Source organism: Prionailurus viverrinus, chromosome A1 (assembly GCF_022837055.1).
Source record: "Prionailurus viverrinus isolate Anna chromosome A1, UM_Priviv_1.0, whole genome shotgun sequence".
In the NCBI taxonomy this organism is placed as follows: Eukaryota; Metazoa; Chordata; class Mammalia; order Carnivora; family Felidae; genus Prionailurus; species Prionailurus viverrinus.
In genome coordinates, this window is record NC_062561.1 from 48,247,029 (window position 1) to 48,274,188 (window position 27,160).

General features: G+C 41.2%; 1 long non-coding RNA gene across 7 annotated transcripts in view; it reads left to right on the plus strand.

The window, feature by feature from the left end:
* Nucleotides 1–26,267, plus strand: part of LOC125171317 (uncharacterized) — a 42,649-nt gene extending 16,382 nt beyond the window's left edge. For 2 of the 7 annotated variants that reach the window (XR_007154262.1, XR_007154255.1), the window contains 5 exons: nucleotides 62–103; nucleotides 678–728; nucleotides 1,161–1,291; nucleotides 6,651–10,807; nucleotides 22,792–23,818. This is a non-coding gene — a long non-coding RNA (uncharacterized LOC125171317). Of the gene's footprint in view, nucleotides 1–61; nucleotides 104–677; nucleotides 729–1,160; nucleotides 1,292–6,650; nucleotides 10,808–22,788; nucleotides 23,819–25,526; nucleotides 25,622–26,116 lie in introns of those variants that run through there. The other 5 variants (XR_007154270.1, XR_007154264.1, XR_007154265.1 and 2 more) reach the window with 5 other exon arrangements.
* The last annotated feature ends 893 nt before the right edge of the window (nucleotides 26,268–27,160 follow it).

Genomic DNA, 27,160 nt, shown 5'->3' on the forward strand with positions numbered 1-27,160 from the left:
CCAGGCCTCCAGATTTGTGTTCTGTACACTTGAACTTTAATGAACTTTTCTTCCTTTTCAGATAGGCTAAGAACACCTCTACACCTCATCATGAGTCACCTAGGTAATTATTACCTGTTGATTTTATAATAAAATGCTACTTATCAAATCTATCATGTCACTCTTTACATTATTAAGAAAAAACAATTTACATGGGCCAAATTACACCTGGAGACTGAGGAGAAAAAAAAAACTGTTATGATTTGTTTTTAAATTTAACGACATTCTGTGTCAAGAAATCCTGCAAGGAACCTTCAGATAGTACAGGGAGCTTTACTTCTCACGTACAGAAGGCCGTCCTGCCGTAACTCCGGTTATCAGTATCCACTTGGAAATGAGGTAATTTGAACAAGGAATCAACACTTTGGAGCCTCCCCTAAGCCTTCATGTTATAGCTTGAATTCAGTTAAAGGCAGTCCTCAAAGGATCGCCTGTCAGTTCATTGTTTTCAATTAGAATGTATTTACCCTGAGAGAAGAAAGAAGGAAACTGGCATTTATTTAGCCAGGCTTTCCTGCTGTAGTGTGTTTCCAGTGTAATGATGCATGTACCCAAGAACCTAGTATACTGTGAATAAATATTTGTTGAATGAATAAATAAGTAATTAGCCAATGACAAAGTGTTCTCTTTGATTCCAGGGACAAGGGGAGCCTTTCAAGCGCAGTCATCTATTGTTTCCTGGAGCTGAGGTAATATTAATAGAGGAAGTGCTCATGGACCTTCCATTGGTGGCTTCTGTGCCTCAGAATTAGCACTAGAAAAGTGCCCTCAATTTTCCTGCATGCTGAAGTGAACTAATCCTCGTTGAGCCGGGAATAGAAGGTCAAGGGTCATAACTGTCATCTTTCTGGGACACTCAACTTCCTGTCGGGGTCCCTGGGCCACACCCAGAGATACTCAACAACTTCACAGGGGAGGACTCTCGGGTTCCTCCTCTCCCTCCCCTAAATGTTCACTAATCATTTGGAAGTTTGATTTGGGAGTTGTGCTTTAAAGCATCTGGCTTAGTTTTGAAAGACAGCAATCACTGTTTCAGATTCCCCCCCACCCCCACCCCCCCGCCCCCCCCACCCCCCCGCCCCCCCCCACCCCGTCTCTTTTTTTTTTTTTTTTTTTTGCAGCATATGTGATGAGAACAGCCTTGGTCAGAACCATGCAGCAGCCGAATAGTCTTTGTGTCGCAGGAGTGGGACGCTTGGATTTTAGTCACCTTCTTTGCTTGTATAAGCCACAGAAACAAAAGCTAAACCTGGTGCGTAGCTGTGGTTCAGTTCACCCATGATAGGCCCTGAGAAGTTAGCCTTGGTTTCAGATATGTGTAAGTAAGCCATGGTGATTTGAAGTTGGGGAGAATGAGATGTGGTTGATGACATTTCCTGAGGATCTGTTGAGTAAGCGGTCGACTCATGTTTCTAAGGAGCATTCGGTTACTTCAGGTCAAAGAGATTTGCATGAGAAATTTGTGCACCTGGAAATATAAATTGCACGCTTAATAATTGCATGTGCAGTAAGGGAAGTTTTATTAAGGCCTCGAGGAAGATTGGACTCACTGGCCATACGTGCTAACAGCAGTGAGGAGAAAACACGGGTCTAGTTGAAAGGGATTACAATCTGGGTTTAGAGCAGGTGGGCGCTAGGATTCGGAACATTCTGACGATGCGACCCGGAGGTCGAGCTGGGAAGGGCGTCTGGGCTAAATGAGCAGCAGCAGAAATCCAGTGCTTTTCCTTTTTATGTGCAACACTCAAGTTTTGTGGGGAAGATTAAGCCTGAGAAATCTAAGAACAGTTTGACTAGTTACACTCTGGAAATCTGGCAGGAGGAAAGGTGAGTGATTAAGGTGGTTTCGGTCTAGCCCATAGTGCTCAGCACTCTTTGGCACTGCTTGGTTTGGCAAAATTGTTAACACCCTTCTGGAGAGAAGCTTGGGGCTGAGAGATTAAGGGCATTACAGGTCAAAGGTTGACTGTGTTAATGTATTTATTTAGGAAACCATACAAAAGCCCTTATTAACCTTGGCTTTTGGAGACCGGGGTTGTCAATCCTTCACTTTCGTGATCCCATTTTCACCTAAAAATGTTTTTGAGCAGCTCAGTATCAAAACAGAATCTATGTACCTCAGGTAGAAACATGTTGAACTGCGTGGTACCTGGAATAAATACTACGTACACGGGCGGCTTCGTTGGTTAGCTACCTATCACGTGAGCTCTTCTTTCGTTCCTATAAATTTAGTTACTATTTCAGGAGAGAAGGTAAGTTATTTTTCAAAAATAGGGTGGAAGGAGTGTTCTCTATTATTAAAAAAAAAAATTCCTCTTTCAAAATGAAGCTTTCAGATTCCGAATCGTTTAGGGGAGCACTGTCTACCTGAAAAAAAAAATACGAGGTGTCTTTTAGTCTCAGGGGGGTTTAGCAACAAACCATTATTGTTTGCAGGCTGATTGTTCTGAGAAGGCGAGCTGCCTTAATGACAGCTTAGGCAGTAACAATCCATGATATAGTACTTACTTGGATGTAGCAACAACTGTGCTCTAAGCCAAGAAGAAGGAGGAAAAAAGTCAGTATCTTGTGCGTGAGAAGCTTGTAGATACCCTGAGGTGACTTCATATAATTCTAAAATAGCAGGTAGCTTCTTGCATAGCTAATCAAGGCATCAGCGCCTGGAGCAAGTGGAGGTGGCTGACAGTGTACTTTGGTTTCAGATGCATTCAGCTCTTTTTGAGTGATATGAGCTTAATTCATATTCTGGTTTCTATACTAAAAGTTTATGTGTTCTGATTTGGCAAATATCCTCCCCCACAACCTGACAGAGCGTGCTTTGATAAAGCTGCCAATCTTAACGTCTTACTTGCATTTGTTCATTTGTTCATTATATGCGGTGAGAAAGTTTGTACAGCTGAATAAAGGGAAGAGGGTTTTTTTTGTTTTTGTTTTTTGGGTTTTTTTTTTAAGCATTGAGTTATACCCCACCCTCCACTTCCATTCATTGCTCAGCAAAGGACAAAGGCGGCTCACCTGAAAAACTTGAAATACACCCTGTAGGTAAGTGGAAAGAGCTCACAGAGAAAGGAGTCATCCTGACTTTGTAAAGTAGGTAGGTCATTTCTGGAGAGAGCAGCACCTTCATGAAAGTGAAGGTCACAGAGTGACATGCTTAGATAGTTTTAATTGCCAGCGTCTTGAGGTCTTCCAAAGAAAGTGTAACATCAGTGGATGGCTTTGGTTTGTCATTATGTCCATCCAAGCTCTGGGCTGTGGTTTTGGTTCTATAAATCCCTCTGGTTTAAGATGTAAAGGAAACAACTTCTCGTAGGGACCATTGGCCACTTGCTAGGCAATCACTGTCGCGAGGCAGATCTGCCTTATAAAACAGAGGGCTCAGGCTCAGTGCTCAGGAAGCTACAAGTGGAAACTCCACATTCAAAGAGCCCATAATTTTACTCTAATAGATATTTAGCAGCTTAAATGAAATAACAAGGAATACATTCACTCAGGCGCCATCCAGGAGGATTTGCTGGGTATTTTACATTCCACTCTTTGAAAGGAAAAACATAATTTTTTATACTTTCCCATGATATATGAATATTTTGGTATGCAAAGAGATAATACATAGCATACCTTTAAGGCTAAATCAAGTTCTGTTTGGCCAAAGGGATTTACTGCTATCAGTATAATGCAGGCCAGTCAATCAAGTTGAATTTTTCCTCCAAATCAGTGCATTAGCGTTCAACCAGGCAGCCTCTTGCTTTTTTGGTCTGGTTTGTTCACATGCTGCTCAATTTTCAGGATCAACAAATATGAATGCTGTAACTTATGACTCCATGCCTGTTTCTCCTTACTCCCCAGGACCTAGCTCTCGGGGGTAGTTTGTGGTTTCAGTCATTTTTCTTTTTATCTTTTATTTTTTATTTAAAAAAAAAGTTTTCTTTGTTTTGAGAGAGAGCGTGCACATGAGCGGGGGAGGGGCAGAGAGAGAGGGAGAGAGAGAATCCCAAACAGGATCTGCATCGTCAGCATAGAGCCTGACTTGGGGCTCCATCTCAGGAATCGTGAGATCAGGACCTGAGCCAAAATCAGGAGTGGGATGCTTACCCAACTGAGCCACCCAAGAGCCCCTATGATTTTTTTCTGTTAGCCACTCAGAACTCCATGGGTCTAAGCAGAGCTTATCATCCTGCCCTCCTTCCAGTCTCATACACCTTCAAGTCACAGCCCTGATTCTTCTTTTGATTCCCCTCTGACATCTGTTCAGTGCCCTCCCTCCACGGTGCTTGCCCTCCTGTAGTCCCTCTGTGTCTCTAGTCTGGAGTCCTGTCACATCGACAGGACTGAGTGTGATGGTTACTATGGCAAAGCACTCAGGCTCTGCAGTTAGAACAGACCTTTGCACTTAGTGTACCACTTCTGTTACTACCCAGCTGAAATGTGGGGGAAATAATAGGACTTCCTCTTAAATAGGAGCAGGCTAGTAAAATACTTGGCATGTTGCTTGGATAGTTAGTGCTCCATAAATGTTGGTCATTATGAGTGTCCGCTGGTCTTCCTCACCTCGCTGCCTCCTCTTGTCACCATCAGCAGAGTTGTCTTCCTTCTACTTGGAATCAATCAAGCTGCGGCCCTTCTCAGAAATCCTGGGTCATGGCTAGTCCTGTTGGCTCAGGTTTGCACACATTCGGAGCCATCCCTCCATAACTACTTCATGCTCAAGTCGTCCTCTTTGCGCCCTTCCAGCCCCCTGGGACAAAGAGCACAGCCCATTCCACTCTTGCACCTCGGTGCCTTTGCTCATGCTCCACCTGGCATGCTGCTCTCTGTCTCTGCCACTTGTTAGTATTCTCCTCATCCCTTGAGGTCCTGTTCAAGTGACATCTCTCTCCCCCAGGAAACCTTTTTATATAAATATGTTTGAAGTCTTTTTTGGCCATCTGGTGAGAATTGATTACTCTTTTGGTCACGGTCTCATGTCACTTTGCTCGTACCTCTGGTGAGACTTGCCCAGTTGCATTTTGTAATAGAGTTAGTTGCGGATATCCATCTCCCTCACGGGATTCTGAACAACTTCAGGGCAGGCATTGTAGCATTAAAAAATCTCGCTATCTACACAGTGCTTTGGTCATAATATATGATCAATAAATGTTTTAGAATTGAATTAAAATTAGATATTATGCAGATAGCATCTAAATATCTGTAAGTGGACTGGAGCCACTGGGCACATTTACTATAAAACTTAGTAGGTATGTGTGACTCTGGTGATACGAGTGGGCCCTCCAATGTCTTTGATAGTCAGCAGCAGGGGGACTCCTCACTCACCCCAGAGCCTTGATGAGATAGCAGATAGAATGTGAGCTGGTGGGCAGGAGTCATCTTTCACATGGCTCGCAATGGAGAGGTTAGAGGATAGGGGTTTCCTCCCTTGCTAAGAGGGTAGAGAGAGGAGAGCTACTCTTGCTCGGTACGTAGTCCTAAAATGTGATTCTGGGTCACTCCATGGTGAGAGCTGGACAGGGAGAGTTGGGATTTACCCTTGGATGACAGGAGGTTGACATTTCCTAAAAAGCCCGATTCCAGCATAGAGGACACCCTTTGTCATTGGATAAAACGTTCACTAGTGTGCAGGTGGGAAAGGTGCCCAGAATGTGTTGAAACCTCTTTCCCCCTTCTTTTCTGGTGACAGGGCGGTGGCTGGGACATGGCTGCCCACCTCAGGACTGCAGTTCTTGACAAGCTTGGCAGCTAGGTTTTAGGCAAAGAAATGTGCTTAAAATTTATGTGTGCAACTTCTCACTCATTTCCTGAGGGAAAGTCTCTGGCACTGGGTCTCTACTTTTTCTTCTCTTCCTACTGGCAGGGATGGAAGTCATTGAACTGACCTTGGAAGCCATTTGTTGAAGATGGCAGAGCTGTGTCAGCTTGGCTCACTGAACGCCTGGGCGAAACAGAGCCTCCTGTTGCAGAGAGAACAGTATCAGCCGCTACATTGCATTTATTATAGTGGCTGTCGGTTCCCCCATACAGGGTCTTTTCTTTTCCCACAGCTGTCCCCAAATATTTGTTGAACACTGACTATGTGTTAGGCCCCCACTACGTGCGAGAATAAAAACAAGAATGAATGATTCTCAGTCTCTGTCTTTAAGGAGTTTATAGCTAGGTCCAACAGATAAGACACATTGTGATAAAAAACTATACAGGCATGCTCTCGCCAGACCATGGCCAACCTATAACCTGAAGGTTATAGGAAGAAAGAGAGGTTCCTTTCAACTGTAGTGAGCTAGAGAGTCCCACGAAGGAGCTGGGTTAGAAAGGTGGAGAGATGCAAGGAAGACATTCCGGACGGGCAAGTGCAGTGTGTATTTTGAGATTGGGGGAGGTGATAGTGAACTCACAAGTTTGGACAGACTAAAACAATTTGTTTTGGACCAGGGAGTAGCAGTAGTTACCTCTGGACAAGTTGTTGGGATGTGACTGGGGCAACGTCTTGAATACCAGAGAGCCTTGGGAGTTGGTTTCTCCCGGCAGCCAGCGAGGAGCTGTCTAAGGCAACATCATTGCATACCACTGTGAATCTTCCAGTTTGCATGTAGTAACCCAAGCAACATTTTGTTTGTTCACAGATTTGTTGTCCTGGCACCTCGTAGGAAGCTGTGAGAAATTTGCTTCAGTCTCTAAAGTACAGTTTTCTACAAATAGCTGGTTTGTGTACCGGGGGCCTACGGCCATTCCACAGAGCCAACTTCAGAGGAACAAATACATGGATGGTTGTGTCAATGGCTCAACCCTTTCCTTTTAACTCCACCTTGAAAACAAACTTCCTGTCATCTCCCTAGGAAGATTTTCTACATTTTCTACACCAGTGACTTCTTACTGCACCTGTCTTTGTGTAATTACTTCTTTTAAAAAAACACAAGTAAACTTTGCATGTTTAATCTCATTCTTCTTACCTCACTAACTGGCATTTTATTGATTTACCTGTTCAAGAAGTCATGTTCAGACTCAGCACCTCTGCAGTTACTCTTGTTTGTTTTTATTTATTAACCACCTAGCAACATAGTCTTACGGGAGCCCTCCTTAACAATTGGTATCCTACACACATGTCTCCAGTATTGTGTCGATTTTTCCAGCCATACACACATGTTTCTTCCTTTTGAACCAGTAGCAGGAATCTCAAAACTTGAGAAAGTCAAGCTCAGAGAAAGTTGACTTCTAGGTGGTTTTCCTTGTCTTATCTCCAAAGAGTTAGATGTCTGTGGTCTTGAAATGGCAAAAGTTTAGATGAAGGAGAGTTTGACTGCAGCTGGCAAAATTTGAGTCATAACTTTCAACTTGGGCGGGCTAGCATTAACTTCAGCATGTTCCCTAAACATGTGAGGGTAGAAGGCCAAGATGCCGGAACAGCATTCTGTGACCCTTTGTCCAAGAGTGACCTTTCTTGAATTATTGAATCAGATGTGGGAGAAGATGGTGTGAAAATAAGAAGGCTTCTCAGATGTTTGAATTTTAGAAGACATTATTCTTGCCAATATGATGGAAAATGTTGTATAATTCATTTTAACATTGTAGAAAATCAGGAATGGAAGCTCCTTTTGGGCCATGGGAAAAAAAAACCTCTCAACTTATAAATGTTGATATCTTAGTAACTGTTTAACTTATGGAATATTCTGTGGGTCTAATCAACAGAATTGTGATCAACAGTGTGGTGATTTAGCTTCGTTTTTATCACATTCTGGCAAGTTGTGTTTAAACAGGTCATGATATCTTATTCTTTAACTATTATCTCTGTGTTTCCCCTCCTTACAAGAGCAGGGCTGTCATTTAGAGAAGTGAGCTCACGTTGGTGCTAGAATCACAAGGATGCTTTTGCTGCAATATGGATTTGGAGTGTACAGTGTAACCATTTATTTATCTCCATCCACATATGAATTAGCTTGTTTTCCTATCCCTCCCTGGCAGTTGCTGTTTCTTCTTTTAGTTTTTGCTTTTTGTTCTCCCTACACATTATTTTTCTTAGTTTCTAAATACCATTGTTTTTGTTTTTAAAGTTTATGGTTGGGGATGGGGGACAATGGGGAATGACTGTTAACGGGTATAGGATTTATTTGGGGGGATAATGAAAATGTTCTAAAATTGATTATGGTAATGGGTAGATGACTCTGAATACACACAAAGAAAATAATTGAATTGTATGCTGTAAACATGTGTATTTCTTGAGCACCTTGTAGAACCAGATTCTCTGTGGGCCCTAGGATCCGTGGTGAATAAAATGAATAAGTTCCCTGTCCTCAAGGGATTGATATTCAAGTGATGGAAATAAATGCTAAATAATTAAAAAATTGTTTTGTATGGTAATAAATGCTCAAGAGAATATTTAAAGGTGAAAATATTATAGAGAGTTTATTTTAACTTAAGATAGAATCTTCAGGAGAGTTCTCTCTGAGAAGGTAGCATTTCAGGTGATCCTAAATGATAGAAGAGCAGCCAGACGTGTGCATACTTGGGGCAAGAGCACTCCAGGCAAAGGGAATATACAGGGTCAAGTTCCAGGGTGGCTGGGTATACCAGAGGGCGCATGATGCAGGTGTTGTAAGGGGAAAAGCCCTTTATTTTTGTTGTAATTACAATGGACAGTCATTGGGAGATCATAAGTAGGGGCATGTTAGAGTTTGATTTCATCTTCAAAAGACTTCAGAGACCAGTCAGAAGGCTGTGATAGTGTTCCAGCTGTACTTGTGTTGTAGTGACATTGGGGAGATGTAACACGTGGTTGATTTTGGAGGCACAGCCCAGTGTATGTGTCTTTTATATTTCCTAGCATAATGTGGCATATACAATGCATGCTTTGTTGAATGGATGAATGTTTGGAGAGGGCCGTAGGGGGAGAAATATCTAAGTAACAACGGAAGGCCAATGATACATCAAACTTTGGTGCCATGAAATATTGACTTTTGAATTTATCAGTAGTTGTTGACTTCTTGATGGATGCTACTGTGGATTGTAGTCCAAACTTGTAATATCAGCAGCGATAATGCCAGACTAATTCCTTGCATTTCACTGTTCATCACAATGCAATGCGGAAAAAGAGGATTTAATTTGAGGTGAAAGATATTGTGTAATGGAGAAGTAAGGGTAGCTTTACTTTTAAGGTAATCTCTTTTCTATACCTTGATATCTTCCCATCATTGCCTCTACTTGTCCTGGTGATATTTGTTAAGTTATCAACACCTTTAAAAAAAAACCCAAAATCTAGAAATTAGAGGGTCAATATCTTTGTAGTGATGTTCATTTGGGAGCAGAAATGGAAATCATGAGATATGGAACCTACTCTCTGCAGGATCCATCTCATTATCCAAGATATAAGGACACCATAGGAGTCGCTGAGAATTGCTTTCCATATTTAGATTTCTGGTTTGTCAGAAATTAACTGCATCACAATAGGTCTACGCTCTGTTTCTGGGAAGCAGCTGGCATGGAAGGGAAAGAACATATTCTCTGAATATCAGTTTATATCCTGGTTCTCTTGCTTACTGCATGAGCTTGGGCAAAACACTTCATTTCTGGGTTTGGTGTGCTAAGCTGCGATATGGTGGCAGTAATCCACTGCTTTCAGAAAATAACTGCCTTTCAGTATAATTTATATAGGAGATCACCTATTTAAAGTAATTCAAAACATGGTCTCTTTACTTCCTTTCCCTTTTCTTTCCTGAGGAAGTAGTTGTCAGGTGTAATTTTATTGCTTATCAATATTATACTTGTTGTATGAACATAGAGGGGCTGTAGTTCTGTGGAAAAGTCTCACCATGGTGCTAAATTGGGTGCAGAGTTCTGGCTTCCCTTTAGGACATGCATGGATAACCAGCATAGCCAAGGATTAAATGAGTGGATGGTTTTCTGTGATTATGCCAGAATCTCAACCAATGATAAAGATATACGACCTGGCAGAAGTAAAAGTAAAGGTTATAAGTACATTTGGATGAAGGCTACCGAGACTGGAAAAGGATTGACCTTCCATTCAGATGCGAGCTTTTGACTTGGTTGCACTTTGCTTCCTCTCCAAACTGGCACTTTATTTTCAGCCCTCAAATAAAGAGCAACCATTTGATTTTGTAATGTAAAAACTATTATTGCCCTTAGGAAAAGGATTACTGAACTTTCTGTACCTAGTGTTTATGCCTTTAATAAGCACAGTGTTTCCAAGAGAATTGAATGCCTTTTTGTACTGTGATGTTTTTCTACCACTACATCTGAGTTTTGTACCTTAATGTCTGGGAAACTTGTTTTTATAAATTCACAGAAACCTGACAAACAGTAGGAATTTGTTCTCTGTCCTGTAGAGATGGGCAAATCCCTAAAGAGCTTGTTGATCTCATGCTAGTTACTTTGCTGTGAGCCAGGCGCCTTTCTTTTCTAAGGGAAAGATTTATACAGGGGAATAAGGTTCATGGGAAATAGCAGACTCAGGTAACTGCAGTGTTAACAGGCAGCACCACATATCGTGGGTTCATCCACTTACCTATGGAAACTCTTACAGGCTCTAACATTTGATTGTGCTTTACAGGTTGCATATAGTATTGCATTTTGATTCCAACTATGGCATCATAAAGGGCAATGACATACAAAGACCTGCTACTCTCCTAAATATTAAAAGCCAAAGCATGAAGAGGAAGAGTTTAAGTGTGGGGCAATGAAGCTGGAGAGAAAAGCAAGAGTCAGATGGCAAAGTGTTTTGTGTGCCAACTTCAAGACTTTAAACTTCATTCTAAGAAACTTCAGGAAGGTAAGGCAAAATCATGGGAGGTTTGCATGTCAGGACGTGAAGTTTTCAGTCATATATCTTAGATATGTCTTTCTTGGGGCTCTACGGAGGTTTGATTTGAATGGAGAAGGCTGGAAGCAGGGAGACCAGGTGGGTAGTTGTGGAGAAATTCAAGTAAACAAAAAGGAAGTCTAGAAGTGAGTACAATAGAGAGGATAGAGAAATTGGGACAGAGTTGAGTGAGTGAATGAATGAGTGAGGAAAGAGTGGTAATGAAATAAAGGCAGTTGGAAGATATGACTACTTCACTCTTTTGGTTAGACAATTTCTTAACCAATCAATAGATTAAACTGTGTTGAAAGAAAGATTTTTGTAGTTGGTGTCGGCAAGATGGAGTAGGAGATACCAGCCTTCATCCCCCCTCCCTCCCTGCCCCCTAAAGAACAACATTAGGCAGCTATCCACAAAAGAAAATAGCCTTGGGAGGGCTCAAGAGTCCAACCAAGGACTTAGAGCAACACGATGGAGCCAAAACAAAAAAGGAAAAGAAAAAGAAAAAAGGATAATAACCGCACAGAAAGGATCACTGAGAGATGAGCTTAGCTGAGATATCCGGAGGTGGCTAGGGACCAAGAAGATGGGGTAATCAATATCAGTTGCACAGCACGTACCATAATGGCCCTGGTGGCCTGCTCTGCAGAGGACTCTGGGCAGCCCCGCAACTGAGGCCCCACAGCAGCCAGACTCCCCACAGCTTTCACAGAGGAGAACCTGGTGGTATTTGTTGGCACAGACCCCAGTGGCCTGCTCTTCAAAGGACACTGGCAGTTTTTGGCGCTGAGGTAACCAGCAACCGCCACAGTTGAAAATTCCCCAGAGAAGGAGTTGCTGCGGTATGTTCTCTAAAACGAGCCGCTCTTTTACCACTCTGGGACCTGGGCTGCGCCTCAAAACCCTGTGCACACGTTGGATCCTGGAGCCACAGCTGCTGCACAGGCACCCCCGTTTCACGACTCCAGCTCTGTAGCTGCTGTTTGTGCACAGGCACTCCAAACAGTGGCTCAATGTCAGGCATCAGAGTTACCCCTGCTGGAGGTCAGCCAGTGCTCCAGAGCCTGGAGTTGCTGTCACTTCATGTGCACTTGCACTCCAAACCCCAGCTCTGTGGCTGCTCTGTGGATACCCATGCATCAGATACCAGTGCCACCACCACAGCTATGGTGTCAGTGAGCCAGACCCAGCCCCTACAGGGATTCCCTGAGGCCCTGACATTCACTGTAGGAGAAAAAGAGATCAGTTTGTCTCCAGCAGCTTTCATAACCAAAGACCCCAACCGCCCTAGCTCCTTCTGTGGACACCCACAGTTTTAACATTGAGGACTTTGCAGTCATTGCCAGCACTGACATTAGCTGACAGATCTGCACAGAGACTACACCACTGGGCCTTTCCCAGAGTGGGAACTGCTACAAACAACCCAGACAGCATCCTCACACTTCACCTGCAGGTGAAGGTCTTTACTTACCAAAACCAATTCATAAAGTTGGAAAGTTGCAACTACTCAAACAAATGTACAGACATCAGCAAGAAACATGAAAAATCAAGGAAACAAGACATGACCATATGAACACAATAACTTTTCAGTAACTGACCTCAAAGGAATGAAACCTACAGCTTCCTGGATAAGGAATTCAAAATCATTGTTTGAAGGAAGCTCAACGAGCTGCAAAAGAACACAGATATTTGACACCAAAAGCAAAGGCAACAGAAGCAAAAATAAACAAGTGGGACTATATCAAAGTGAAAAGCTTCTTCACAGAAGAAATAGTCAACAGAAATGAAGAGGGAACCTATGGAATGGGAGAAAATATTTGCAAACTATTAGATAAGGGGTTGGTATCCAACATATATAAGGAACTCCCACAATTCAATAGCTAAAAATCAAATAGTCTGATTTCAAAATGACCCGAGTAGATAATTTTCCAAAAAAGACATATATAATGACCAACAGATACGTGAAAAGATATTCAACATCAATAATCATTAGTAAATGTGAATTAAAACCACAATGAGGTATCACCACATACCTGTTAGAATGGCTATTATTAAAAAAACAAGAGATAAGTGTTGGCAAGGATATGGAAACAAGGGAACCCTAGTGCACTGGTGGGAATGTAAATTGGTACATCCACTGTGGAAAATAGTACAGAGGTTCCTCAAAAAATTAAAAATAGAACCACTATATGATCTAGCAATCCCACTTTTGGGTATATACCCAGTGGCATGATATCTATCTTAAAGAGATATCTGCACTCCCAGGTTCATCACAGCATTATTCACAATAGCCAAGACATGGAAATAACTTAAGTGTCCATTGACGGATGAATGGACAAAGAAAATGTAGTATAAAATTGACTATTTTCTAGCTATAAAAAAGGAAAAAGACCTGCCATTTGGAAATCCATGATATCATGGATGAACCCGAAGGGCATTATACTAAACGAAATTAGCCAGACATTGAAGGACAAATACCGCATGGTATCACTTATACATGGAATGCAAAAAGAAAAAAAAAAATCGAACTCATAGAGTAGAATGGTGGTTGCCCATGGCTGAGGGGTGTGTGTGTGTGTGTTGGGGGGGTGGGAATGGGGATTTGTTTGTAAAGGGTACAGTCTTTCAGTTATGAGTAGGTTTTGAAGATCTAATGTACAGCATGGTGACTGTAGTTAACAATACTGTATTATATACTTGAAATTTGCCGAGAAAGCAGGTTTTCAGCATTTTCGGTGCACAAACACACACAAAGGTAACTACATGAGATGATGGATGTGTTAATTAGCTTGATCGTGATAATCGCTTCACAATTTATATGTTTACCAAATCATCATGTTGTATGCTTTAAATAAACACAATTGTATTTGTCAATTATACCAATAAAGCTGGAAAAAAGAGAAATATTTTCAGGTAATATTTACTGGGGGTGTTCGGTTTAGTTGACTATAGCCCCTGGACACAGCTTCTTTTTCAGTCACCTCCAAGACACTGCTTTATCATCATTCAGAATTTCTTTGTAGCTGATTCCCCCTCTGAAGTAACAAATTTTATTGAAACCAATCAAAGGAAAATGAAAAGAGGTAAAATACTGCATATTTATTTTACTTCTCTGTCTACTGTGATTTCTTTTCACCCCAATAAGTTTTTAATGCTTGTAACAGACTTCATTTCTTCTTACTTTCACATTAGGGAAAAAGGGAGATCTAAATTGAAAGATACAATAATAGTAGTACATTTTTTAGATTATAAAATTTAGAGGATAGCAAATCAGATCTGGTATGCTTGGTGTGGAATTAACGTATTATTTGGATGTTTCCCACCTTGTGCCTTCCATAGGAAATATTTACAGTTTCAAATTTATACTCTCTTGAGCCACAAGATTACAAATGAAGGAGTCATATCATCTGTGAAGACCAGATTGCTGGAGAAAATAGGGGAGATGCTGGTCAAAGGGTACAAAGGTTGAGTATAAGGAATGAATAAGTTCTTGATATCTAGCAGTCAGCATGGTGGCTATAGTGAATAATACTGTATTGTATACTCAAAATTTGCCGAGAGAGTTGATCGTGATTGTTCCCCCCCCCCCCACACAACGATGTAACTACGTGAGTTGATAACTAGATATGTTAATTAGCTTGCTTGTGGTAATTATTTCACAATTATTTGCATATCAAAACATCACATTGTATACCTTAAATGTATACAATTTTTATTTGCCTAGTAAACCTCAATAAAGCTGAAAAAAATAAAGAAATATAAACATCATCAAAAGCTAAACTATTTACCATAAATGAGGTGCATAAATGCCTGTCAATAACCCACAAAATAACAGTAAATTTTAAAAAAAGAAAGAACATACATTGCGATGCATATAGTAGGCATTAAGCAAAATTGTATCATCACCCATGTAAGAAACATATGCTGTGAGCAAATTATTGAGTTGGGGTCAAAAAAGTTGAGAAGTGAGTCCAAAAACATATAAGAAATGGTTCTTTCCTTCCAATGTAGTTGATGAGACATATACATCAATATACATTATCTGACAGACTAGAGTGGGATAGCAATACAAGCCAACATTGCAAGACACCAAGCAACTTATGGTTGAAAACCAAAGGGATGATGGTAACAGTAAATGTCCAAGAGGGAAAGAAAGTTATGTGGGTCCAAGCGGTTTAGGATGGGTTCCATAGAGTTGGTATAGATGGAGAGGAAGGGAATACAAAGATAGAGACATGACAGTTTGTTTTTGTGGAAAGGAGAAATAGAGAATTGCAGTCCAAAATGTAGGTTGGTGTCCAAGGGTAAAGACAATCTATCTTAGATATTAAGAGCCACTTCTGAGTCTTGGGTTTGAATCCTAGAACAGTTCTCACCAATTTTCTTTGGGCAAGAAAGCATCTTGCTAATCGTCAATTTCCTCTTTATAAGATGTGGCTAATAATGGTTATTCCTTAGAGGTGTGTGTGTGTGTGTGTGTGCACATGTACTAACTGACATAATGCATAGATTGCTTGGTAAAGTGCTATTTAGTGAATGGCAAATGAAGGAATGTGAACCATGTGTGTCCATAGGTAACCAGGGATGGGTTTTGATGTGTTCAGTGACATCACGAAAGCTGCCATAAAAAAGCATGTTAGGATAATAATGTAAAAAAATGACTGCGGTAAAAAAGGACTGGGGAGGGGGATGGAGTTACAGGCAAGTACAGTGCTTAGGAAGCTATTACATTAAATCTATCATGAGCAATTAAATATCCAAATTATAATGGCAATAACAGGGATTGAAAACAACAGCAAGAGAGGGTTAGATTTAAAAGCTTTTGCGCAGAAGAAAAATAGGACTTCATGTCTGATTGAAAATGGATTAAGGGACTAAAGGTAAGGGGAAATGTACATAGAGACTTCTGAAAGTTTATGATTCTCTGACTCAGGAAATGGTGATCTTTTTAATAGAAAAGTATGAGGGGGCAGCCAGTTTTCAGAGGGGAAAGGTGGGGCTTGGTTTTTGATACATTGTTTCCCAGTTAGGATGTAAAATAAAATTGCTGAGGTACAGTTAAAGAGGCTCAGAGGGCAGGGCTACCGCTGGTAGAATCTAGAGGAGCAAGAAAGGAACCTGCAAAGAAGGCAGGTGAAAAACCAGCAGGGGTAGAAGGAGAATCCAAGGGATGTAGTAAAAATACACCATAGAGGAGGGAGATGCAGCCTGGTGTGCCGGGTCTGACCTGCAGGTGACACCACAAAGGTGCCTACCAGATGGACTGAGACTGCAGTTATCGATACAGATGCCATCCCTAACTTTTCAATAGGCTGTTTCAGAAACAGTATGGGTTGGGAGTCCAAGGTGAGGTGAGATCAAGGCAGAAAGGGTAGAAGGCGACAGGTGAGAAGTTTGGCCATCAAAAGAAGCAAACTGTAGGCAGCAGGAAAGCAGATAGGCTTTCAAGATGCTTTTGGAAGGTAGAAGAGACAGAACAATTCGATGGGGGAACTTAAACATGAGGAAGAGGGGATCATCTCAGAGAGATGATAGAATGGGAAAAAGGCAAGGAACTGGGATATCCCTACTTATTAGATAAGAAGAAAGGAAAAACTGGTGGGTATAGAAATAGGTATTTTGAACTGGGACTTGCATTGGCCTTGGAAAAAAATGAAATTTGAAAATGAAACTGGGAATTATCTCCAAATTGAAACTGAAAAAACAGGAGGCCACACAAGGAAAATGAGGGAAGTTCTAGGAAAGAATCATGGTATTTTGGCCATCTTTAGAGTAGTAAAAGAACAACAAGCATCACGTCCAATACTGTAGGGTGAACAAAGGCCTGGCCAACTATATTAACCCGCCGTAAGTCATGAAGATGTCGGCACCTCATCAAAGAATTTTCAGATAAATTAACAAGTACAATGGCAAATTCAAGGTAAAATGGTACTAGGGAACAAGGTTGCTTTCAGTGATGGACGGTCCTACATTGTGAAGGCAGGGAAACTTGGCATTTCCTGATCGGGTGGAGCTGTGAGAGATTAGGAAGAAACAAAGAGAGAAACAAAGCCTAGTAGAGTACAACAGCTCAGAGTGTTTCAATGTCAGTCAACAATCAGTGGCATTGCCCAGAAAGAACATTGAAACAGTGGAAGTGATCCAGAGAGTAAGAAATTGTTATTTTCAAACCAACCAATTAGAAAGTGACATGACAGACTATAAATAGGCAATATGTCAGCATTGTATCATCAAACATCCTAGGTTGACAACTCAACCAAGCGAACAAAATGTTAGGGTGGGACTGGCCATCGTGAAGAGAATCTGCTGGTCAAGCCAAAATAAATACGATTACATGTGACATTTCAGAATGGCAAGGCTTCAAAAGAATAGCAGATGAAATAACCCTTACTAATAATGAATGAGAAGAGAAAAATACCCTGGGATGATGAAGAAAGACAAATAAAAGAGAAGGCAGACTTTAGATCAATAGTGGCTTAAGAGCAAGGACTGCATTTTAAGAAAGCTGTCATTTACTCGTTCTTTGTGCCTGAAGGTCCAAGTCTGTAACTGGCAATAGGAGATGTTTCTTCTGCCTTAAATGGCAGTGGGGTCCTATGCAATCATTTCCCATTTACAAAGGAATACAGCTGAAATGATGATGCTTAAGGTCACGGCTAGCTTTGAAGTTCTGTGATACTTGATGTTGAGGCACACATTTTCGTGTAAGAACCTGGACACAGTTGGATATCAGAGGAACATTGCTTTAGGAATCAGAAGAATCAGAAAGCTTGGATTCCAGTCTCAGATCTGTGTGATTGTGTATCTTATGACACGTCATTTGATTTCTCAGTATCTCAAGTGCCTTGTGTAAAATAACAAAGAGAGGCTAAGTGCTCACTGAGATCTTTATTACATTTTAAAAATCTGTGTTTCTACAAGAGTAGGGAACCACACTATTGACTGCCTAAATAATAAGGTTGTTCTTTGCCAAATAACATTAGGCTTAGAAACAACTATTTGTGGGTGATAGAGCCTTTCTAGAAAATTAAGGCTTCCTCAGGAGAAGGGATCTGATGCTAATGCAAAAGCACAGAGATAGCACTAAAGCCATTGGACTGAATAAGGTGACTTCTGGAGTGAGTGTAGATAGAAGGGTCTTCTGAAGATTGAGCCCAGCTTTACAACTTCAAGGTGGGGGAGATCTAGCAAAGGAGATGGGGACCAGTCTGTGAGGGTATAGGAGAACTAAGAACAAATAAAGTCTAGGTGGCCAAGGATAGAAAGCATGTTATGGAGGAGGCAATGTCGTCAAGTGCTATTGATCAGAGGAAGATGGTGGTTGAGAACTGTCCATTGGACTTGGTGATGTGGGGTCATTAGTGACACTGATAAGAGCAGTTTCATGGAATGGTGGGGGATGAAGGCCTGACTGAAGTAAGTCGAAAGAAGAACAAGAGAGAAGAAAATAGAGCTAAGAAGCACAGAACCCTTTCAGTGTGTTTTGCAGGAAAGGGAAGCAACCATTGAAAAAAAGATACAAAGTCAGGAAGTTTTGTTTTGTTGTTCAATGAGAGTTATTCATTCAGTGAGAATGATGCAGTAGAGTAGTAAATTGATGATACAGGAGCCAATAGATAACAACAACAGAAAAAATAACTAAGCAAAGTCATTTCAGATTGTAGTAAGTACTGTGGATATAAATAGGATATGTTAGCCAGGGAAGCATTGGGATCACACTTTAAATAAAGTGGTTAAAGAAAGCCTTTCTAAGATGTTTGAGATGAGATCTGAAGATTTTTCTAGTTGCTGTTGAGGGGGAGGCGGGGAAAGAGAGAGAGAGATTGAGAGAGGGAGAGAGATTGAAAGAGAGGGAGAGATTGAAGGAGAGATCGATTGCAGAGGGAATATAAAGTACAGATGACCCACTTCAGCTTGGAATATGTGCAGTGTAGGGAAGGGGGTCCGTATGGCTGAAGAAAAGGGAAAAACAGAAGTGATGCTGAAGAGTGGGCAGGTCCCAGATCTTGTCATTGTTTGTAGATCATGATGGGTTTAGATTTTATTGTAAGCACAAAGAGAGGTCCCTGGAGGATTTTGAACACGAGCATATTTTAATATGATCATTAATAACATTGTTAATAACAATTTTATCATCTTGCATTTTTAAAATACTTTATAAGTGCTGAATCTCTTAAGTGGAAGCTCATGGAGCTCACGTCATTTGCTTGAAGGCTTAGCACAGACTTGGGTGCTGAGCTCAGTGGGATGCAGAGCAAAGACTCAAACCCAGTTCTACTACTTGCAAAGCCAGTGATTTTTTCCCATCACTCTGCAGTCCACCATTTTTAGCTTTTGCCCATACTCCCCACACTCAAATCTGTGGCCCTGTCAATACCGCCTCTCGACTGAAACTTCCTATTGTTTTTCCCTTGCTCTTTTCTTTGATTTTTGAACACATCAGGATTAACCCCAGGCATAGAAGATATACTTGAAGAAGATTGTTTTTAATGACAACATTATTTTTATTGGTAAACTAAAATATTTGATATTTCAAGCAGAGTAGATTAAGACTTATGTCAGATATATAGGACAGGATTAATAGGGGACAATAGTTTTGATTAAAATCAGTACACTGTGATTGAAACATCCGAATCATATTTTTAAAGTCTGTAGCATAGTTCTTCACTTGAATGTATTAAATTCTTAGGTTAGTTTGCCAGGCATTTTGATCATTATTTTTTGGCATAATTCAATGAGCAAAAGGACCCTCTTCAATCTTTGAAACAGAGAAAGGATTTCCAAACTAAAGTCCATATTTTAATCGATGTTTACTTAAGGAAGACTTGCTTATCAATCTTTTAGATTTCTGCTTGGAACTAGTTGCATGTGATTTCTTTCGAAGTATAAAAAGCATTTACCATAACATAGAATGTGAAGATAAATATTAGCCAGGTCTTCACATAGTCATAGGGCTGATCTAAGTGAAATCACTCTACGTGGCTCAGGCACAACAAAGGATTTACCTGTAAGGCTACAGTCAGAGTTAAGTGGCTAAAAATGTCCCATTCGTTCAAGTGGCTCCAACCTATTAAGATGTCCCCAAACAGAAGAGCTGAGAAGTCAGGTTGTCACCGTCCCCACCACGGAAACAGGCCAAGGTAAATCAAACTTCCCTAATATTTTACTCACTTCCAATCAGCTACAGTCACACAGAAACAATATTATTATTATGGCTTTACTCACGGCAGAAAAGTTTAAGTTGTTGAAGATTTAGTGCAAGATATGACCATCTGTACCAAAACATTCAGTTTACATGCAGACTGTTGAACGTTTGTTTTAGTGGGGCCATAAAATAAATGCAGCACGAGATTCCTCTGTAGTGTAATTTTTATCACCTTATGTAGGAATAAAATAGTTTCTTTTGAGTTTAAAGGGCTGACATCAAGAGGCAAGAGGGAAAAAACGCCTCACCCTAAAACTAATTGTTTTGCTTATTAACATAGAAGAATAATGCACAGCTACAACCTTTACTGTACATAGATTACAAAATTAAGGAACTACTTTTACAGTAAGTCAAATTGTTAGATCATATTTTTATACCACTAAATCCTAGTAATATAAAAAATAATCTGTCAGGAAATCTACAAATGATTCAACCGCAAGTTGAGACTTGGAAACAAAAAGAATTGCATAGTACCCACCTGTATCAGCTTAGCTCTAATTATATAGATGGAATTATGTGTTATTTTTTTCGTTCAGTAACCATTTACTCAGTTCAATTCAATAGGTAATAATGGAGAACCTACCACATGCAAAGCCCTGTGTTAGGCACCACTAGAGAGGCACAGATAAGTAAGACATGGTCCCTGTTCTCAAGGAGTTTACAGTCCAGTGGAGGAGATGGATGAGAATACAACTAAACCTAACATAGGTCTGGCTGTGACAAATGCTGCAAACAAGAGTATAAAAGAAAGTGCCATTCGTTTTGCCCAGAGGATTCAGGAGGGGTTCACAGAGATGAATGGTGCGTAGAACTTCTCCAGACAGAGAGGGAACAAAGGGCTTTCCAAGTAGAGGAGCACTATGATGGAAAGTATTTAAGTTTGACTCGAGCATGGAGTCCTGATAGAGGGGGCATGGATAGAGATGGACCTCTGTGGGAGAGGAAAGATACTGGAACTGAGGTAGAAGCCAGAGCCAAGTGAAGCCTTGATGGAGACAGGAACCAGAGTATACACAGTGGGAATGGAAATGAACCAGGGACCTTGTGGGTCTTGTGATTTTTGTCTCAGTCGTGTTCTTTTGTCATGCCTAAATTACCTGCCAGGGATTTTCTGTTCTTTCTTTAAGACTCAGCCCTAAAAACCATATCCAGGTGAAGCCTTCCTCCACCTCCTGGAGGGCATATGTGTCTCCATTCTTGGTACCTCCATAGCATGTGGATCAGACCACGCTTGGAGTTCTTGTAAGCTACATCCATATGAGGAGCAGATTGGAAGGTGGGCTTCATTTTGGATTCACTGTTTGCAAGGGTAGTTTTAGGTGGAGGTGGGCAGTAGGCAGCTAGAATCCCCATCTGTGGCTCAGGAAGAACATAGGGTTTAAGGTAAAGATATGGGAAGAATTTGCATAGAAATGGTCTTAGAATTGGATTAAATTTAGGGGAAAAATAATGACTCAGTTTAGAACACGTTAAGTTTCAGAAGTCTGTAAGACATTCCTGTTTTATTTTTTAAACCCCGTACTAGCTGTGAACTTAAGTCTTTAACTTACACTCCAGATATGTCTGACTAAAAATAAAGTGTGTCGTTTGGTGAGGGGCTCAAAGTTTTTATTGGAAAAATTTTAAACATGTTTTAATATAAAACAACATGAACCTTTTCTAAAAAATTCTGAGTCAGTATTTTAGTAAGATAATGGAATGCCTAATTGGGGCATATACTACTTAGGAAGCTATGGATTATAGTTATTATTAGAAAGACGTTGCTTATGTGAAAATTGACAATTAGCTTTCAAGAGCAAGTCAATTCATGAGTGAATAGATCCTGCTATGAGATAGACCCAAGTGTGTGTTGAAAGGAGCCATTGGTCCTCCACCCAATGCCAAATCACTGAGGAATCATTCAGACAAAGGGCAAATCTGTAAGGGCAGATGTTGTGGAAGACATAGTTGGTGTGTCTCTGGAAAAAAAAAAAATGATTGTGAAGTGTCACAAGTTACTCTAAGTGACAATTTCAAGAAAAAAAAATTCTTTTGCTGCCAACTGTATTGGGGAAGCTCTTCAGAAAGGGTTTTTTCTAAAGAGAAAAAAAAAGTTACATCTTTGCTTTTGTCTCTTGCTGTTCTGAGTGTTGATAAGTCTGCAGTTAGGATGGATTTTTCCATGTTGGATTCTAAATAAGAGGAGAAAGGAGGAGAGCTTGGGAGGAAAGGGGATGCATGGAGCAGAACCTGCAAGAGAGGAAGGGGGGATGAAAGAGAGTGAAGAAAGCAATTTGGAAATGAAAACCTCTTGACAAAGTTCAAGAAGGTGGGGCTAGGGTCAGGAACAGAGGGAGGAGGAATGTTCATAGAGGAAGGTGCTAGAGTGATGAGCATAGAGGCAGAAGGCTATTGAGGAAAGAAAACTGAGCATGAATCGATGATGCTATGGGAATGAAAGCAGGGAGAACCCAGGCAGCAACGTCAAGAGGAGACATTACTGTTCGTGCCAATCCGTATTTATGAAAAGCATTAATCTCTAGGGATGATGATGAAGATGGCAGAAAAAAAAAGGACACAGGGAATTTGATTATGAGACTGTCAGAGATCTCTAAGCAGTTTTGAAAATAATGGGACAGGATGAAGATTGGAAGTGGTCAAAGGAAGAGAAGAAATTGGGGTGAGCGAGAGAAGAGAGGGACCAACTGAAAAGAGAGGGATGGGATGGGAGCAAGTGGTGGGTGTGCTTAGTTTTCTTTTGTTTTAGCAGGGAGGAGATCAGAAATCACTTGATGGAAGGCCATCAAGAGCCTCAGAGGAACCAAGAAGGACCTGAAAACAGAAGACCAGGAAAACCATCTTCAATAAGAGCAAAGAATTGAAAATAGGGAATCTAGTAAAAACGGGCAGGCGATGGCTCTCAACCTTTTTCCACCATGCACACATGATTCAGAATGTTCCTATGTTCTGTGCTATCATGGGAGTACATACTTTCTGGCAAATCAGCTGTGATTTCACCTCATTCTCATCCACTCTAGAAAGCCTGTCAAAGTGCAAATGAGAGCGACACTGGATCCCCTCTCATGTGGCCGAGTCTCTAGCATGCATGAGCCAGAAAACAAGAGAAAGGGAAGGTCTAGAGTATGGATTAAGGGGATAATGTGCTATCAGGGAAATGGACAGGGGGCTTTTGTGTCTCAGCCATTTGAGGTTGAGAGAAAAGGAAGGGGGGAGGGGGGGGGGGCTTAAGAGAACCTCTCTGATGAAGTTATTCAAAGAACCGAGCCTTGAGCAGTAAAAAACAAAATGTGTTAACGGAGAAACTTGGATGGGGGCGAGAGTGAACACTGGGGAGCCTTGGGAAGATGGAGAGAATACGAGCCAAAACCCAGGCAGTGCGACAGGGAAGAAATGGTGGGGAGACACAGAATCTGGGAAGGAGTCCTCAGAGCAGAGATGGGAAAGCTGTCGGCTCTGTCGTTGTTTCACTGCTGGGCAGAGAGCAGGCATCGCCCCAAGATCCAGGGGCCGGCCTGGGTGACCCAGGGTCCGCCCAGGTCGCGGGGTGGTCCTTAAAAGCAGTCTTTTTGTTCTTTGGTGATAACAGACTGGTGGGTCAGATATACCAGTTTTTTCCCCTCTGTCCCCTTCTGTCAAATTATGAAAGCTTCATGGGCAATGTGTGTTTTTAAGTTTTAAGCACCACTCAGTCAGAGGGGATTTTCCACAAGGACTTACAAAAATGCAGATTACACTGTAAAAATGCTTTTCAGCCAATAAAAGTCCTGTTTTACTGAGCGAATTTCTTTATGATGTTTAACTTTGGTTCAGGTTCTGATTCCGAGAAATGAAATTTGGTGGAGTGAAAAGGAAAAACAATGTGGAAAGAAGAAAACCCCAAGATAGCCATTTAAAACCCCACAATCAGACCTTGTTTATGTGATATGGACTCAGAGCTTTCTCTTCAAAAATGCATGCGATTAAGAAAATACTTTGAGAACCTAATAATAGGTCCTTGAAACCTGAGATCCACCTCTCATCTTTCTAACTCTTGGGAACGCAGTTAATAAGAATGTATGTTTTTAATACACCGATTCTTAGCAACAAAGTAGTTCTTTAATTAGTACAAAACTCGAATAATGCATTGCCTATTATCGTGTACTGCACGTAACATTTGGTAACTTGTACTGGCAGATTCGTTTACATATGTCACCACTGTACCTGTAATTTAGCTTAATGCCAGGTCAGTGTGCCAAGTGTGTGTGTCTGTTTTTTTTTAAATTTTTTTTTTTTTTTTTCAACGTTTATTTATTTTTGGGACAGAGAGAGACAGAGCATGAACGGGGGAGGGGCAGAGAGAGAGGGAGACACAGAATCAGAAACAGGCTCCAGACTCTGAGCCATCAGCCCAGAGCCCGACGCGGGGCTCGAACTCACGGACCGGGAGATCGTGACCTGGCTGAAGTCGGACGCTTAACCGACTGCGCCACCCAGGCGCCCCGTGTGTCTGTTTTTAAAGCTTTCCCCAACAGTCGTTTCATGGGCCTTCACAGTAGTAACTGAAACAGTGTCTGTATTAGGAAATCGTAATCAGTCAAAATGACTGTCTCTTGCAGGGATCCACTATAGTCTTCACTCGCATGAGGGCAATGAGTGGTTCACTTTTTAGAAAATTACTTAGTATTATCTTAAAAAATGGGAAATACCGGCCGAAGGTGTAGTCAGTACGGTCAGTCTGTAATTTTGCCGAGGGGGATGCTTGGTGTCTTTTAAGTGAATTAAGTCAAAATCAAAGCGTGGGACTTGAAATATACTTGAGACCTGGTCGGATGGTTAAGGCACAGGACAGACCAGATGTAGTGATCTGACAAATCCTTTTTGGTGTAAGTTGTTCTAATTTCTCACATCACCACATGCAGTTTTCTGGTGTCGGGAATCACTTCTTGACAGAGAAATCAAGCTTCTCCCACGTGACCAATTTGCCCCAAAGGAGGATGCCTGAAAGAGAATGCCTGCCAGTCCCTTTCTGTCCCGATCTCTGTCACCGTGGTCTCTACAGGTGTTGCGGCTGGAAGCGTCAGAAGAGAAAGGACTCCAAAAAACATGAGGAAACCTCAACTTGCAACTATTTAAAAGTACCCTCCTCTCTCTTGAACCGTCAGTAGGAAGTGTGTGGTTTATTCCCTCACTCCACACCGGATTTAAGTGGGCAGATAGCAGCAGGATTTTAAAAGTTTTTCATCATGACTTAAGTCTCTAAGATTTAGAGTATTTTGTTTGTCTGACTGTCTCACCAGTACAAACCTTCGCCATCGATATTAGAATGGAGAATTCCTTCCTTTGGAATTCACAAGCATAACATACATAATCCTTTATCTCTGGCAAAGCTATTAGCTTCTTGGCCTTTGGCTGGTAGATGTATACAGTATCTATAGTTATTGCATGCGAGTGCTCTCAACTGACTTGCAAACCCTTTGATCAAACCAGCTAAACTTGATTTTCCAGATTATTCAAGAGACAAGGCACACATCTATCAGCTTTACAAGTCCTGGCAAGAATCAAGACCCCATGCTCCCCCACTCCCTTCAACAGAATCAAAGGTAAACAGGGAGCCAGCTCTCATTTAAATATGTAGCATCGAGATCTTGCCTCCACTTTCACAGTTGTAGCAGCAGAAGAAAAACAACAGTCGAAGTAAGAAAAAGGTTTCCTTGGCAAGGATGCCAAACTAAATAATGACACCCAAAGCAAAAACATGCTTCACTGAAACTAAACTTCAGTCAATTCAGCCTGCTTAAAACAAAGCTTTTTTTGTGATTTCAAAAGTGAACATTGTACTTTGCTCTGGCAGCCATTTCTGTGTTTTTGAATGATCCGATTATGCATAAATCCCCGGCCTACAGGTCTTTCAGCACCTCTATCCCGCGAGTGATTTGAAAACATGACTGAGAATTTCTATATACAGTGCCTGCCCTTTTCTTCCTCTTAACCTTTTGAAATATACACTTTGACTCCACTGTTTTGACATACATTGTCATTGTGTGTTTTCTCTCTCTCTCCCTTTCTCTCTTTTATTGCTTTGGAAATATTTATAGGACATCAGGGTCTCTGCTTCCTGTTCCCTCGAAGCTCATGTTCTTCATCACCCTGCCATCCACGTCTTGCTACGGTGCTACGGACTTCACTGGGACAGATTTGAAGTAGCCATATGCGTCCGCCTTTGTGATTTGTCCAGTTTGTAGTAAAGAGACAGCAAACAAAAATCGGTTTTGTCGTTGTTGTTGTTCTTAAATAATTAAAGCTGTGATGTTAAGGCCTTTATTTGAACAATGGCATGTGTGCTTGGCTGGTGAGTAGCCGACGGACTAACAGCATAAAATGGTACCCGTTTGAGAACACATGGCCACATCGTGGCTTGGAAGGGGTTATTTTTTTTTTTTATATGAAATTTATTGACAAATTGGTTTCCATACAACACCCAGTGCTCATCCCAAAAGGTGCCCTCCTCAATACCCACCACCCACCCTCCCCTCCCTCCCACCCCCCATCAACCCTCAGTTTGTTCTCAGTTTTTAACAGTCTCTTATGCTTTGGCTGTCTCCCACTCTAACCTCTTTTTTTTTTTTTTTTTTTTTTCCTTCCCCTCCTCCATGGGTTTCTGTTGAGTTTCTCAGGATCCATATAAGAGTGAAACCATATGGTATCTGTCTTTCTCTGTATGGCTTATTTCACTTAGCATCACACTCTCCAGTTCCATCCACGTTGCTACAAAAGGCCATATTTCATTTTTTCTCATTGCCACGTAGTACTCCATTGTGTATATAAACCACAATTTCTTTATCCATTCATCAGTTGATGGACATTTAGGCTCTTTCCATAATTTGGCTATTGTTAAGAGTGCTGCTATGAACATTGGGGTACAAGTGGCCCTATGCATCAGCACTCCTGTATCCCTTGGATAAATTCCTAGCAGTGCTATTGCTGGGTCATAGGGTAGGTCAATTTTTAATTTTCTGAGGAACCTCCACACTGCTTTCCAGAGCGGCTGCACCAGTTTGCATTCCCACCAACAGTGCAAGAGGGTTCCCATTTCTCCACATCCTTGCCAGCATCTATAATCTCCTGATTTGTTCATTTTG